General features: G+C 37.6%; 1 protein-coding gene across 1 annotated transcript in view; it reads right to left on the bottom strand.

The window, feature by feature from the left end:
* Positions 1-14,806, bottom strand: part of R3HCC1L (R3H domain and coiled-coil containing 1 like) — a 46,719-nt gene extending 31,913 nt beyond the window's left edge. The window contains exon 1 of the mRNA XM_032225392.1: positions 14,499-14,806. The gene's annotated coding sequence lies outside the window, so the exon portion shown is untranslated. The remainder of the gene's footprint in view (positions 1-14,498) is intronic.

Here is a 14,806-nt window from a genome sequence, read left to right as displayed (position 1 = left end):
TAGAAGATTCTGGTCAGTTGTAAGTTATAAATAGTGGAAACCTAATGTATCTTGGAGATTATGTCTGGGAACTGCAAACTACAGACAAGACTAGATGTGCCTTTAGTCTGATCCACTTCTGATATCCTTCAAAAGCTTTATTCTGTGATATTTTAAGTCTAACTAGACTCTAACTACTGCATCGACCTCTGCAGAGATTTTGGATTTTTCCCCCCAGAACAAGATGCAAAACAAAGAGAACAGGAGGAAGTACAGCTCACAAATTTTATTTCTCAAGATCTTGTATCTCCCTTGTATCCGCAGTCTATTACACACTCCATCAGATGCTCCCCCCCCCCGCCACGCCTCGGCACCAATCCATTTCATGCTTAGAGAATTGAATCAGTGTCCCTTGGCGTATCTCCTTTTCACACTATGCTGAACAACACAACTTCTAACTTGTTCTCTAACTTCTGTAGCAGGTCCTTTAATCTATACCACAAGACAAGAAAATTGAAAAACAACACAAGGAATTATTTAACTTCAAAACTAGGCAGGATGTCCAGCTAAAAACAAAAGTCTGGGATTAGAGTTCAGCAAACAGCTTCTAGAGTAGGGACCTGATATTCAGCTTATTCTGAAGAACACTTTCAATGATTTAATAATTCCAAAGTGCAACACAAAGATTTGATTTGAAGTTTAGCTATGTTTTGTGTACACTTGTCTATTGGCCCTTCTTCCTCTCTGCATTGGACAGCAGGATTTCTTCTTTCTTGGCATGTTTATATTTCTTAAACATCTGTTAGCTTTTCTTCTTCTTTTTCTGTTTCACAGCATGTTGCTCTTTTTGCAGTTTCCCCTCATAGCCTTGCTTTCTTTCCATCTCTTTCTCCATTTTTTTCTGCACCTGAAATAAAGTTCTAGTGCTCCATATTAATTTTCCCCAAGTCCACAGAATATTCTCTGTCCCCTCGTTATTCTTTTTTCTTCTCATTCCTTATCTGAAAGATGCTTCAGTGGATCCTTCTCTCCCCACCACTATCAAAAGTATGTCTGTTCCCCTCGCTCTATGTATCTTGATTTCATTGCTTTATTTTATTACAGTACCACTTTTCTAGCAACTGATACAATTGAAAAGCTGGGTTTGTACAAGATGGTTAAACCGTAAACCTGGCTCATTTGACAGCTGTATTTACATAATATGCTATGCCACCTCCCAAATTAAACTGTAGCATGGCTTAATGTGATATCGTTCAATGATATGTTAAGATAATACCTAGATTTGCACAAGACAAAGAACTGTAAGAAACTCAGCTCCAGTTTAGTCTAGTGTAGCATTTTCTGCAAACCTAGAGATGGTAACAACTCTTCCATATGTTGTTGAATCTACAAAGAAAAGCACAACTTAGATATTCTGCATGTTCAGCTCCCTCTTAAAGCCTTATTGTAGAGGTATCTACAAAAGGATGGGAAAGGACCTTAAGCAAATGAAATCCGAAATCCCTCAGTTAGTCACAAAGGGTCAAAGAGAAGATTGCAGTCAGTGCTCAGATCCAGATGTTGCTCTGCCTAATTCAAGAAAAAGTGCAAACAAGACCCAGAACAGTGGCATGATGGTAAAAGATGGGAGGGGAAAATATTCACAAATTGTGCTAAAAGAATCAACCCATCAAAATGTAACTTGCCTCTTTTTAAAAAAAACTATAATTGCAATTGGGCTCTTCCTACAGACAACTTTAGAATATATTCCTGTTGGAGCTCTAGTCTTGACAGCCCATGTCAAATGAAGTGTGTTCACAGGGAAAAGCTTCAGCAATTAATTTTGGGTAAAGTGTCCATTCCTTTAAGGAAAACAGAGTCAAGTGAGATGTCAGAGCATGAGCTCTAAAAGTTTGTGCCCTAAGAGCACAAAATCCTTCTCCAATAACTGCACAAACACAGCTGCTAGTAGTAAAGGCTGTAGTGGTACCCAGGAGCTTCTAGCGGCTGGTATTGCTTCCTGGCAGCAAACTGTATTTTTAGCTTTTTGAGGTTTCCGATTCCACTCAATCCATCAATAGCATATTTACCTTAGAACCTCGATCTTAGGAGAGAAATAACAGCCCGTTTGGCTTGACAAAAGCACTAGATCTTTGCCCCACAGTACTGCGTAGGTGGGACATATGTCAACTTTATTCCTGACCCCGGGGACTCAGCTTCCACCCTCCCTGGGGTTGGCAGTGACCAAAACCCATCTCTCCTTCCACCTGCTTTCACTCATTTTGCACAAAGGGAACAGCTCTCAATTGGTGCTCAGGGAGCAGCAAAGTGCCCTTGCATGACAGCACCATGTGTCATTTAGCACTCATACATACGCAATGTCACTCTTTATGGCCTACTGTAGAACTGGAACTTCTTATAAAATAACGGTATTAGTAACGAGAGAGAGGTGCAAGGAGACTCCTAACAACTTGAATTAGAAACCCCTTTGGAATGGTCTACTCATTTAGTCTCCAGGCACATGAAAACAGTGCCTCTCCCCACTCTGCAGAGCATCAATAGAAGACTTTGCCAACAGAGATCCAGAGTCCATCTGCACTCCCCCCACCCCCCACCCCAAGATACTAAACTGGTACAATATGACTGGGACTGCATCTCTCCCAAATGTCTCTGTTGTTATGTAGCTCAAAGTAGTAAGTCCTATAGCCCCCCACCCCTCCCCAGAGACAGATACATAATCCCTCACCTCCTGCAAATTAAGGACTTTTCTCCAAAGAGCTACACATCTGAAGTTGGGACAGTGAGCCAAGAGTAAGCAACTTATTATAATTAGGGTCTGAGGTTAAATCTTTTTGACCTCCCAGGGGCATTAGGCATGGGGTCTAGATGTTTAAGGAGTGGGCAGCACTATGTTCAATTATTTGAGATGGGATCTGTGAGTTGTTACGAGGGGAAAAAAGGTATCTTTTCACTCCTAAATCATCCCAAATAGTAAAATATGTCCCAGTTTAGGAGGTAGGGATATGGTTTTAACCCTGAGATGTAGAAACAAGGACAATTATATGCCGTTGTACCAGGACTTTGGTATCTACATGCATGGACAAAACTCCTGATGCTAAGAAAAATGAAAAAGAGATATACAGTATAAAGAAATGACTTTCCTTTTCATGACAAACATAAGCAATTTTAGTAACTTATCACTTTCTCTGATATTGCCATAAAAATTATCTTCTTCCCATATCTCTTATTGTCTATAAACAAATTTTTACAGCCTCATCATCCAGTCCTGGTCAATGAAAATCCAATAAAAGCTACCAGAAACAACAACATATATATTTTAATCTTGATCTAATAAATCAACTTTATATTCCTTCCCTTTGCTTTTAACAATCTTGATCTTTAATCTCTTTAAACACTACTCCAGAATTTGATTTCTTTTCATTTTCCGTCTCTTTTCAGAAGCTATTTCAAAACTTTAACACATCTCTTTATAAAACCAAAAGAAGAAATTGCACCTTAGGCATGCTTGTAACACTTGTCATAAGCCAGTAAATAGCTTTGAATCCAGCCAGGTGGATAGCAAGAAATCCATATCCCACCCTTGCCCTAATCCTCCTTCATCTTTTAGAACCATAGAAATTCACATCTATTTGACCAATGACCCCTTCTCCAGTTCAATATCTACCAGCTACCTAATTCTACAGCCCCTTCTGGAAAATAAAAAGAAACCCTCTCATTTTTCTCTCTAATAGAATACAAAGACCTACACAAAGAGCAAGGAATCAACTGCAGTTCACAAGGAAATTCTAAACATGCAAAGACAACACTTAAAAAATAAAAGAACACACAACAGAGGAAACAGTTCATTTTTCCCCATTTCAGTTTCCTTAGAATAAGCACAGCTACTAACACCAGTTCAATACCAGGAGGAAGCTTGGAGTCAATGATATTCATTTAAACTTGCCTAAAAAAAGACATGACAACAAAGAAAAAAAGTGAATTAATGTCTGACCAAAGGACTAAGGGAATTAGGTAGGATTGTATAGATATATCAAGGGCAGAAGCCCTGCTACAAAGCACATCAATAAATAACAAAAGAGATGAAATTAACAAGGAGTCCAATAGGAATAAGATTATTTAAAACTGTCTTGAAAACCAGGGGACAAAGAGGAGAGGAATGGCCTTGAGAAAATACATACATACATACATACATACATACATACATACATACATACATACATACATACATGTGTGTTTGTGTATGTGTATGTATATATATGCTACTAAAACTAGACACTTACAACTATAAGTATTACAGGCAAGTTTAACCAAACTAGGCAAGTTTAACTAATTAATATATAGATTCTGAATAATTAATGAATGTTTAAAAGACATTAGTGAGGAAAGCTTAGCAAAGGGTAGATTTGGTTGCTTTTGTGGCAGCTTATCCACAAATCTGGTCTGATTTCCAGCATTTGTAGCTTTGCAAGTTAGAAAGTTGCTCCTGCCAAACGTAGGATTGCTATAAAGAAAATGTATATCAGGGATATACTTTTATTCTGCCAACCTAGCAGTTCGAAAGCATGTAAAAATGCAAGTAGAAATATAGGAACCATCTTTGGTGGGAAGGTAACAGTATTTCATGCACCTTCGGCGTTTAGTGATGCCGGCCACATGATCACGGAGATGTCTTCGGACAGCGCTGGCTCTTCGGCTTTGAAATGGAATGAACATTGCCCCCTAGAGTCGGATAACGACTAGCACATATGTGCGAGGGGAACCTTTACCTTTACTTTTATATCGGGGAAAGTGAATATAAGACTGTAAGGCTGCATTCATTCTAGACAGCGAAGGAATCATCTATGATCAGGATTTTAAAATCATAAGCCTTTATCAAAAACTGCCATCAAATGATGCTGGGGAGAAAAGCACCATTATAATTCAATGCAATTGGTCTTTCAGGTTAGTTTCTCAAATTTTAATTTCCAAATGCCTGGCAATTATATTTGCAGATAATACTAAATTTGCATGAAGAACAAGAAAATGGAAACAAGAAAGAAAGTGAGTGAAGTTATATAAATAAAATACAATTCAGGCAAGCAAGACATAGCTTTTGGAGACAGGAAATGCAGACACTGAACAGGGACAGAAACCTGGAAAGGATGAGAGCAAAGTAGAGATGAGCTGACAATGATGAAAGAGCTGCTACTATTTCAGTCTGCAGAAATATCACGCCCCAAAGGAAGGGGGAATGGCAGACCGGACGCATCCATGATCAGGAAGATCAGTTGCCCAAAGCACCCTGGCTGGAGCTGAGAAAGAATGACATGACACTGGAGTAAAATTAAGTAGAAGCAAAAAGGAGCAGCATGATCTCTCCCAAAAAACTCTTCCTCTAGTCTAGGAAATAATAAACAACACTCTCTGATCGCCATTCCTTCCATTCAATCCAAAGTGGAATTCCACGATCTAAAAAAGAGAAATTTCCTACCAGTGAGAACAAACCAACCTTGCGTTGAGACATGATGGATGCTCCATCACTGGAGACTTTCAAAAAGAGACCGAACAATCATTTATCAGAAATAGTATAGAGTCTCCTGCTCAAGCAGGGGGTTGGATTAGACGACCTCCAAGGTCCCTTCCAACTCTATTATTCTATATTCAATCAAGGTGGTTCCTTGAGTGCACCCAGAAGAAACCTCCTTGTAAATAGGTCTGTATAAATTTCTCAAAACCACAAGCCAAAACTGCATCATATTAGGCCTCAAACTGGGCAAACAATACAATCAGCAGAAGAGCTTGTGGGGAAAAGAGCAGGCTTTAGAATAAGAGGTAGAATGACTGTATAGCTGTCCTCTCCTCAGTATTAACACTCATACAAATAATTTATATCCATAAAATGAAAAGTACCCTTTGCTTTCAATATGCCAAATCCTGATAGCACATCCTCTAAACTTTTCTCATTTACTGGCATTCAAAGATGTCTCTTTATATAAATGTAGCAGAAAACTGAAAATACAGATTTCTTAACTTCTGCCACTTCATTCTCCAAAATCTTCCTATGCTCCTATCTTTCTCTAATCATGTGATTTTCTCTACTGAAGACAGAATGGCTCTGTTTGCATGAACAATGCATATGGATGCATAGGATGGGACCTATGATTACACAGCTCAGTCAAGTGGCAAGGACAGGATTCATTTTAATCCCAAACCAACTGTCCCTTAGGTAACCTTGCTACCAATATGATGACAAAATGGTCCCACAAAAAAGCCTTCTCTAGAAAATCTGACTGTATACTTTTTACATTTCAAATCTTCCCTCCATAATTCTGTGCAGGATAGAAAAGTGGAGGAAAGGAGTGGAACTAGATAAGCCTCCTTCCCAAGAGGTGCCTGCTGTGGTATTGTCACCAATCTGGATTTTGCAGATTATTTTTTTTCCTTTTTCAGAGAAGAAATGTTTATACCCAGAAAATATTGTTCTCCATCTTCATCTGCAACAGCTAGAATGGCTTTAAAAAATGGTTACTACTTGGTTGACTGGATCAGCTGGATCATATGCGGCAAGATGGATAGTAAATTTAATAAAATAATAATAATAAACAATAAAAAATATGCTGTTGGTGCAAAAGGAGCAGAACATTTTTTCAAGTATAGCTATTATTTTGCTCCTAATCCTAACCCAAATCCCCTACCCTTCTAAATCCTAGGACAAATGTGACTCTTGTTCCAAAGCAAACGTCACACTACTGCTCACTAGCAGCAATATGCGCATAGGCAAGGAAACTGAAGCAACCATGATAAAGAATAGCAGTTATGGCATTTTTTGGCAGGAGATAGTGAAAAACATTGCCGGGAGGCTGGAAATGAAAGGATATATGTTTAATGAGGCGTCAAATGCCTGGGACTGCAAGTTTGCCAAGAGAGGAAGGAGATGCTGCACAGCACTAGCAAGGGACACCATATAACTTCCCCCCTTGCACGGATTCCGATAAATAGAATTTCTTTATAATTCAATAAAGTCCCAGCAGTTACTATGGTTCATCCATCGTACCCAGAAGACGACAACTGCTTCTCACATCAATTTTTCCAGACCAATATGCACAAGTAAAGGACTTATTGGATAGTAGGCACTAGTGATCCTCCCCAAAGGCAGCATCAGCTCCCAGATTCTGAAGGCAGCAATAAAGCATTACCAGAATTCAAAGAAAGCCCTCTACATTCTGCCAAACAGTCACAATTTGTTTTGTCCTACAAAAAATGTTCTATTAGATAGGTTTTGCTTGTCAGTTTTACAAAAAAAAAATTGTCATCTTTACCAAGTGTTGTATTCCATCATTTTGTTTTAATTGCTCTAGGCCACACCACATGATGGTCAAAGATGGGAATATAAATTATTTTTACATAACCGGTGGTAATAGTTTGATACTGTCCCAGACAAATTAAACTTGGGACCATGTCACCCCCTCTGAAATTTTTTGGTAACAAACCATTTGCTCCAAGTTATGCAAAAGGCATGTTACAGTGGCTAATTTGTTGGTATTAAGAACTATCAATTTGGCTTCAAGATATTCTTAAGCACAGACTTCACTTGTATATTATTTTTGCCTGTAATCAGTAATCAGTTCTGTCCACAAGCAGAGCCAGGACAATTTCACTGTCAGTGCCCATTGCGCAATCCCTTTCCGTTAAGGACTTTTAGCAGAGGACTAAGAGAACATTCAGTGCTTTACTTTTTATTGCTCTCTTTCTTAGGATGGCTGTATATGCCAAAGTAATTTCTTAACACAATTCCTTCTAAATATACCACTATTTTATTCATTCTGTGCGTATCACTTTGGAAGGATTCAATTTGGAATTTAAAAATTCCAAAGTACTTTATAAATAGAATAATTAATTCATGTAATCTTATACTAAACATTTTGTGTCCTTTTCCTCTAACAGTCACATAGGTATGGCTTGGAACCAATGAGAAAGTTTTCCTCTCTGTAATGGAATAACAATTCATATTGAGAACTGATTTATAAATGTTATGAAGAAAGAAAGAAAAAGAAACTTTCCAAATTACTATATTTCTAGGTTGTCTTAACCCTTTTCTCATTAAAACATGGGAGAATAATAATTTGTAAAATAGCACAAAGATTTTCAACACTAGTTCATTACATCTAATATATTACAAGAGCTGGTCATAGATATTTCTCTTTTCACATCCCACACAAAATGGAACATGAGGATGTGGAAATAGCACACTAAGCGAAGACTACTAAATGTGAAGAGAGAATCTTATTTATCTTTCTCATAGAAAATGCATTTATTCAGTGAATCCAAAGTGTGTATGCGTACTTAAATAGAATGAAGAAGTGATTGTTTCAACAAATATAATCAAATATCACTTGGCCAAAAGTAATGAAAACTAAGCTTGGCTCATATAGTGCATTATATTTTATTCCTGAAAACTGTTTAGAAGATTCAAGTAAAACTGAATTAAGTGATATTACATGTCTACCAGGTACAAATATTTTCCAGACTGATTTATGCTTATAAGGCCTTTAAAAATTGAGCCCAGATCTGCACCTATCTATGCATTGTTGCAAATTACCTGAATTTTTTAGTTATCTGTTATTGGAAGAAATGTCCATCTGGGTTCAGTTCCAAGTGGGAAGAAAGACACTGAAAACATGGAGGCTGCTTGGAAGGATGATTTAATGGTGAACAGGACCACATGGGTGTGAAGTCTGGTAGCTGACCACATGGAGAGTGAGTGTTATTTATAGCTTCTCTTGGGCTTTGAAATTGAGCTTCCTGTTCCTGTGGCAAGGGCATGTATCTTATTGATTGCAGACTCCCTTGTGGAGTCATGTTTGTCTGAATCAAGTTTGGTTGAATCCTGCTGGGTGATGTAATTAAGGGGTTTGGTTTTGCCATGTGGTAGGCTAGATAATCCTATTATGTCTTAATCCCATCACCTTGGCGCTGAGGTCTTTTGTTTTGTAGGTTGGCCCAGTTCACCAAATATCTGCTGGCAACAGGGAGATGCTCTGTCTTTAAAAAACTGTTTCTCCTTTTCTCATCCAGGGAAATACAATATTCTGCCTTCTTAATATTTCCCAGAATATTTCATTTTTCTAAGAGGGGTGGGTGCTAACTTTCTTCACTATCCATTAAGCAACACAACTAAAGGATGAGAAGACAATTTTGATCCTTTCATCATAACTACAGAATGCCTTTTCACTGGGGACATTTCAATGGTATCAAACTAGTGGTCTGCTAAATGCAAGAGAGAGAGGGGTAATTTTACCTGTTAACAGGGTATAATTATATTAAGACTATGTGCTGTTTATATAATAGGAAATGAACAAGAAGGGGATAATATTTAATACTAACAATAAACGCAGGCTGGTAGCAGTTTTTGAAGGAAATTCAAAGAATAGGGGCAGCAAATTAAGGATTTATCAATTCATAGGCTGTAAAAGAAATTGACAGTGGAAACAAATCACCATGAAGAAACAGCCAAACAGACGAATAACTTCAATGGATTAGAGCAATAGCAAGAGATGTAAAAGATGTACTATTTGCTGGAACTCAGTAACCATTTTCTAACTCTTACAGCTGAAAGAAACGCTGAAGAATGGAAGACAGGATGGAGGAAGTTAAAAGGTGGAGAGGATGCAACTGTATTCTATAAAAAGCCAAACAGAAGACTCAAGCACAATAAGTAACTGAAACATATATATGCCAACTGGACCCATCAATTGCCTTGAGTGAGAATCAGGAACTTCCAAGATCTATCAGGTCCAACCTGCCCTCCACCCCCCCAATTTTTTTCCTGCTAATATGCGAGGGGAGAAATAATACTGCAAAGAATGGCTTTGAAAACTTTGGAACAAAACTCAAAAGATTCTGGGAGATGAGATGGTATTATCTATTTTTGTAGTTCATGGAAAAAAGATTAAAAAGAGAAAGAAAGATACTTCAATTCAATAACTGGCTACACAAATTGGCTCAGTGGGAGAGATTTGGTCTCCAGGATGATGGTCTCAGTAATCTAGGTCAGTGTTTCTCAACCTTGGCGACTTTAAGTCCTGTGGACTTCAACTCCCAGAATCCCCCAGCCAGCACAGCTGGCTGGGGGATTCTGGGAGTTGAAGTCCACAGGACTTAAAGTCACCAAGGTTGAGAAACACTGAACTAGGTGATGAACCACTGTCACAAGACAAGTTTTATATCTCCAAAGAGTGTTTGACCAAAGCATGTGAAACTTGATTAGAAGGGTTTTAACTGCATCCTATGATGGGCAGAAGCAAAAGAATTGGAAAACTGCACTATAGAAAGTGGGAGTGTTTCTGTAATGGAGCCTCTTAAACCATTCAAATAAAAGTCAGCAAGATCACTGGTTCATGAAGCTCATGACCTTCACTGACTATACACTAATACTCAAAATATAAAATATAAGCAAGATGAATATGAACTATCGATACAGAAAAGCTAATATGCTTTATTAATTTTAATGGAGACATAGTGACTCCCAACTGAAGAAGAGCAGTAAAGGAAACAATTCAAAGGAATAGAAACCATAGAAAGGGGAGGAGTTCCACTATCTGTTAAAATATCAACTCCTGCTTAGAAATCTAAAGAAATCAATTTAACAATGCTGCAGAGAGCATCTAAATTAAAATAAGTAGTGGAAGAAATAAAAGCAATATTGTTGATGTCTGCCATGGGATCGGTCATCTAACCAATTAGGTGTGGATCCCTTTCAAAAGTTTTTAAAAACCTGCTTTTTTGAAGCAGCAAAGAATTCACAAAAAAACAGCAAACTACAGACTAGCTACTCTGACATTGATACTAGGAATGTTCTAAAAGATTATAAAGAGATTGCTTCCAAAGTTCTTATTAATCAATGTGATACTACACAGCTTTCCAGACTAATTTTATCTCATTTTTGAGTGGGTAAGTTTCTTAACAGATTGTGGGACATAATATATCTTGACATCTGAAATATATTTGATAAATACTGATTAACAACGTACTTAAGTGTGGGCTGGATAGCATCACAATTAAATGGGAATGTAGCTGTTTCAAAAATCATACTCAATAGCAGTGACATGCGGTGAGGTTTATGGCTGGTGAGGCACTGACACAGGGGTTTCAAATTTTTTTAGACTTGTGGACTTCAACTCCCAGAATTCCACAGCCAGGCATGCTCAGTTCCGATTTAAAGCAACAGCATTTGTTTTTCTCCTTTGCAAAAAAGTTTTCCATCATTTTCTTCTCCCTCTCCCTCCTTCCTCCCTCTCCCTCCCTCCCCCCTTTCTCAAACAGACATACGCACACAGAGAAGTTGGATCCCTCTCTCACTCACTCAATCTCAAACAAACACAAACACAGACATACGCACACAGAGAAGTTGGATCCCTCTCTCACTCACTCAATCTCAAACAAACACAAACACAGAAGTTGGATTGGATATATTTTCCAATGGCTTGAAAGCAGCTCCTCTGCCATACCCCCCTCCATTCCCCTACTGCCTTCCCATCCTAGCCTTTGATTGCAGATGGAGCCACGTTGCCTTTTCAAACTTGTAATCAGTGAAGCTGGGCTTATATACTTTTATCCAGGGGTCTGTGTGTGTGTGTGAAAAGGCACCGTAGCTCTGCATGCAATCACATACCCTTTCCAGCTGTTTCAGAGAGGATTTCAACTCTGCTCTTGCCTGCCATCATGAAAAGAAAAAAAATGTAAAAGGAAAAAGACAAGAGCTGAAGGCTGAGCTAGTTGCTGCCAGAGTCACTATGTGGATGACTCTGCTTAACTATTTAAAAAAGCCTCTAAAAAATGCCCTCTACAGGAGGCAGGAGAACCACGTGCCTCATTATGTCAGGAATTTTTCAGCTTTTAACCCTTGCTTAGCTCTGCTCGAGTGATCACAAAGTCAGACTAGATGAGGCACCTCGTTCTCCCACCTCCTCCTGTAGTTTTTTAGAGGCTTTTTTAAAAGTTAAGCACTAAGCAGAGTCATCCACTGTGACTCTGGCAGCAACTAGCTCAGCCTTTTTCCTTTTTCTTTTTTTTTTCTTTTCATGATGACCGTGGTGAGGCTCTGCCTCCCCTACCTCCCCTGACTGCACGTCCCTGCTCAATAGGATATTCAACAAACTGAAGAGAGGTATCAAATGGGATGTCATACTTATCTTGGGCTTTATACTCTTTCATATTTTTATTAACGACATGGAGATACAATATTTATTGAATTTAAAAAATGGGTGAGGTTGCTAATTCTTCAGAATGCAAATAAAATTGAAATTGAGATTAGGTTGGAGAAATTAGCTGAAATTAACTGAAAAAAGTTGAAGAAATGAGCAAAGTTTTTATTTAGAAAATAAAAAATGATATGGGGAACTTAATTTCATATTTATAAAAAAAATGAAATAGTAACTGATTGCAAAGAACATTTAAGTAAACAGTGTGATAAGAGTACAAAATGTTAAGTGCAATTTTAGGCTGTATTATGAATAATATATTATCCAAGTTATTGAAAGTAACAGTACTTAACTGGTCAGACCCCACCATGAAGCACTGTGTCTAGTTCTGAACAGTAATCTTTGACACAGAGAAAATCAGAAAAACTGGATTAGGTTCACAGAATGTCAGTGAAGATGGTCAGGGTAATAGAAATTAACCTATATAAAAGGTATTGAATGAATAGTTTACATTTAGTCCTTGGAAAAAGTTATGGAAATCTGATAGTACTTTCGAAATACCTGAATGGGTATCATATTAAATTTAAGGTGAAGGACCTAGAGTAATACATTTAAGTTGCAGGACCCTTACTAATGCATTAAGAAAGGACGTTTTTGACAATGTTAGATAATACATCCTCAAAATTTGATGCGGGAATCAGTTATCTGGGGAGGTTAAAGTTTTCCTGTCACTGAATATATTCAAACGGAGAGTGGATAACCATCTGTCTGAAAGTTTTTACCTTGAATATCTGCACTGAGTAAAGTTCTTTAATACTATTTTCTATTGAGAACACTGCAAAAAAACCCTATTTTTTAAAAAATGTACACTATTAGTTATTTGATCTATATCAAATAAAAAGTGTAATATAATTTTCTTAAATCTTTAACATTACATTTTCTTTCACTGCTTTTGAACTTATTAATTAAAAACTCAATAGCACTTGAATACCTGTAATCAATAAAAAGAATTGAAAGTTTTAAGCATTTTAGGCTTCTCATATTATTAGTGTTTTACTTGAATTTGAATTGCATATCTTTATTTTTATGTATACATTAAAATATGTCACCAAGCCTTCAAACCATGGAAAGTTCAACAAATTTTAAAAGTTGAAGTTTTATCCTTGAACCATAAGAAAAAGTACCCAGTTTCTCTCTAGCTCTTGTATAGATTGTATTTGTAAGGCTCTTTTAGCAACCAAAAGCACGGATTATGTAAAATAGCGCATTAATACTCTGAAAGCTTGCAAGTGGTATTAAATAATGGAATTAACAATATTTATAATTGTAAGTAAAGAGTTAATTTAGGCCAGATAATAGGCTTGAAATGAAATCAGAATGTCAGGATTCATTCCTTAAAAACTGAAAGCCTAAAAAAGATATTTAAGAGCCCTTTGTCTTTCAACATTTTCTCTCAAACATACATTTTTTTACTGCTCCATGCAGACTGAGAAGCAATGCAACATTTCATAAGTGGAAAGCAGATTTCCTCACAGGATCAAACCGTATTTGTTTTAGTTTACTCACATATAATCATAGTTTTAGTTTTACTTAAAGAGGGAAGAAAGGTAGTAATTTTTGATTGATGAATCAAAGCAATGTACATTTTATACATAATGTGGTTCAGCCAGGAATCCTTAAACAAGCATTTCTCAATCCTATGTCATCCTTCTTGAAGCTTGTCATAAAAATATGTATCAAAAATATTTAAGACTACCCTGTAAAGCAGCGTTAGTATTAGAGAAATGCACCCTATAGGAAAAGGATGAATGTTCACAAAGTCACAGAAAATGGAATATCCTCTCAACGACACAGTGTTAAGGATTCCAATTTTTTTTTAATTGTACCTTTATGGCACAGTATGCTGCATGTTTTCCCAAATACAACACATCCGCACCACGAATGTACTTTAGACTGAATTATAGACCAGGGTCGCGCGGAGTTCGAGAAAACTGAGGCTGATTTATGACATGATTATATAGCGTAATCTGATCATGAACTTTAATTTTCTATAATAGAAAATTATATAGCGTCTTTCTTTTCGAAGATCAATTGTTGCCCAACTGTTGCTTGAATGTGAACTACTGTAGCGGTAGTATCGGCAGTCCAAGAAGAGCAACCAGAATTGGTGGGGACCATCAACTATCACTTTGTGGTTATGGGGAACAAGCGAAAAGGAAGAGAACGGCATTAAGGACCCCGTACATCACCCAGAAAATGAGGGGACGAGGATGGAAAGCAAAGGAAGGGAGACACCTGCAAAGCCCAACACGGGAAGGGGAGAAAAGAAACAGTTATTACCGAGGACAAACAGGACCACTCCAACGCAGCTGCTTCCGCCTTCACTAGTTCCGTCCGGCCCTATCCTGTGTTTAATGCGTTCTCGTCGCAAGGGCCGCTGGGAAATGTAGTACCGAGAGTCACCTCTTAATTTAGCGTTCCTTCAAATATCTTTTTTCGATCTAGCCGTTCTAAGAAAAGTCATAATTAAGCGCCTTAAGAAATTCTTCTTTTGGATTTGCATAGTCTGTTACGTTCATCCGGTGAATATGGGACATTCTCTAACCTTGTTGAAGAATCGCGCCATGCGACGGCTTAAAGTTTACGGG

This window comes from Thamnophis elegans, chromosome 10 (assembly GCF_009769535.1).
Source record: "Thamnophis elegans isolate rThaEle1 chromosome 10, rThaEle1.pri, whole genome shotgun sequence".
Classification (NCBI taxonomy): Eukaryota; Metazoa; Chordata; class Lepidosauria; order Squamata; family Colubridae; genus Thamnophis; species Thamnophis elegans.
The sequence above is the reverse complement of the archived record's forward strand: the minus strand, read 5'-3'. Positions and strand labels throughout refer to the sequence as shown.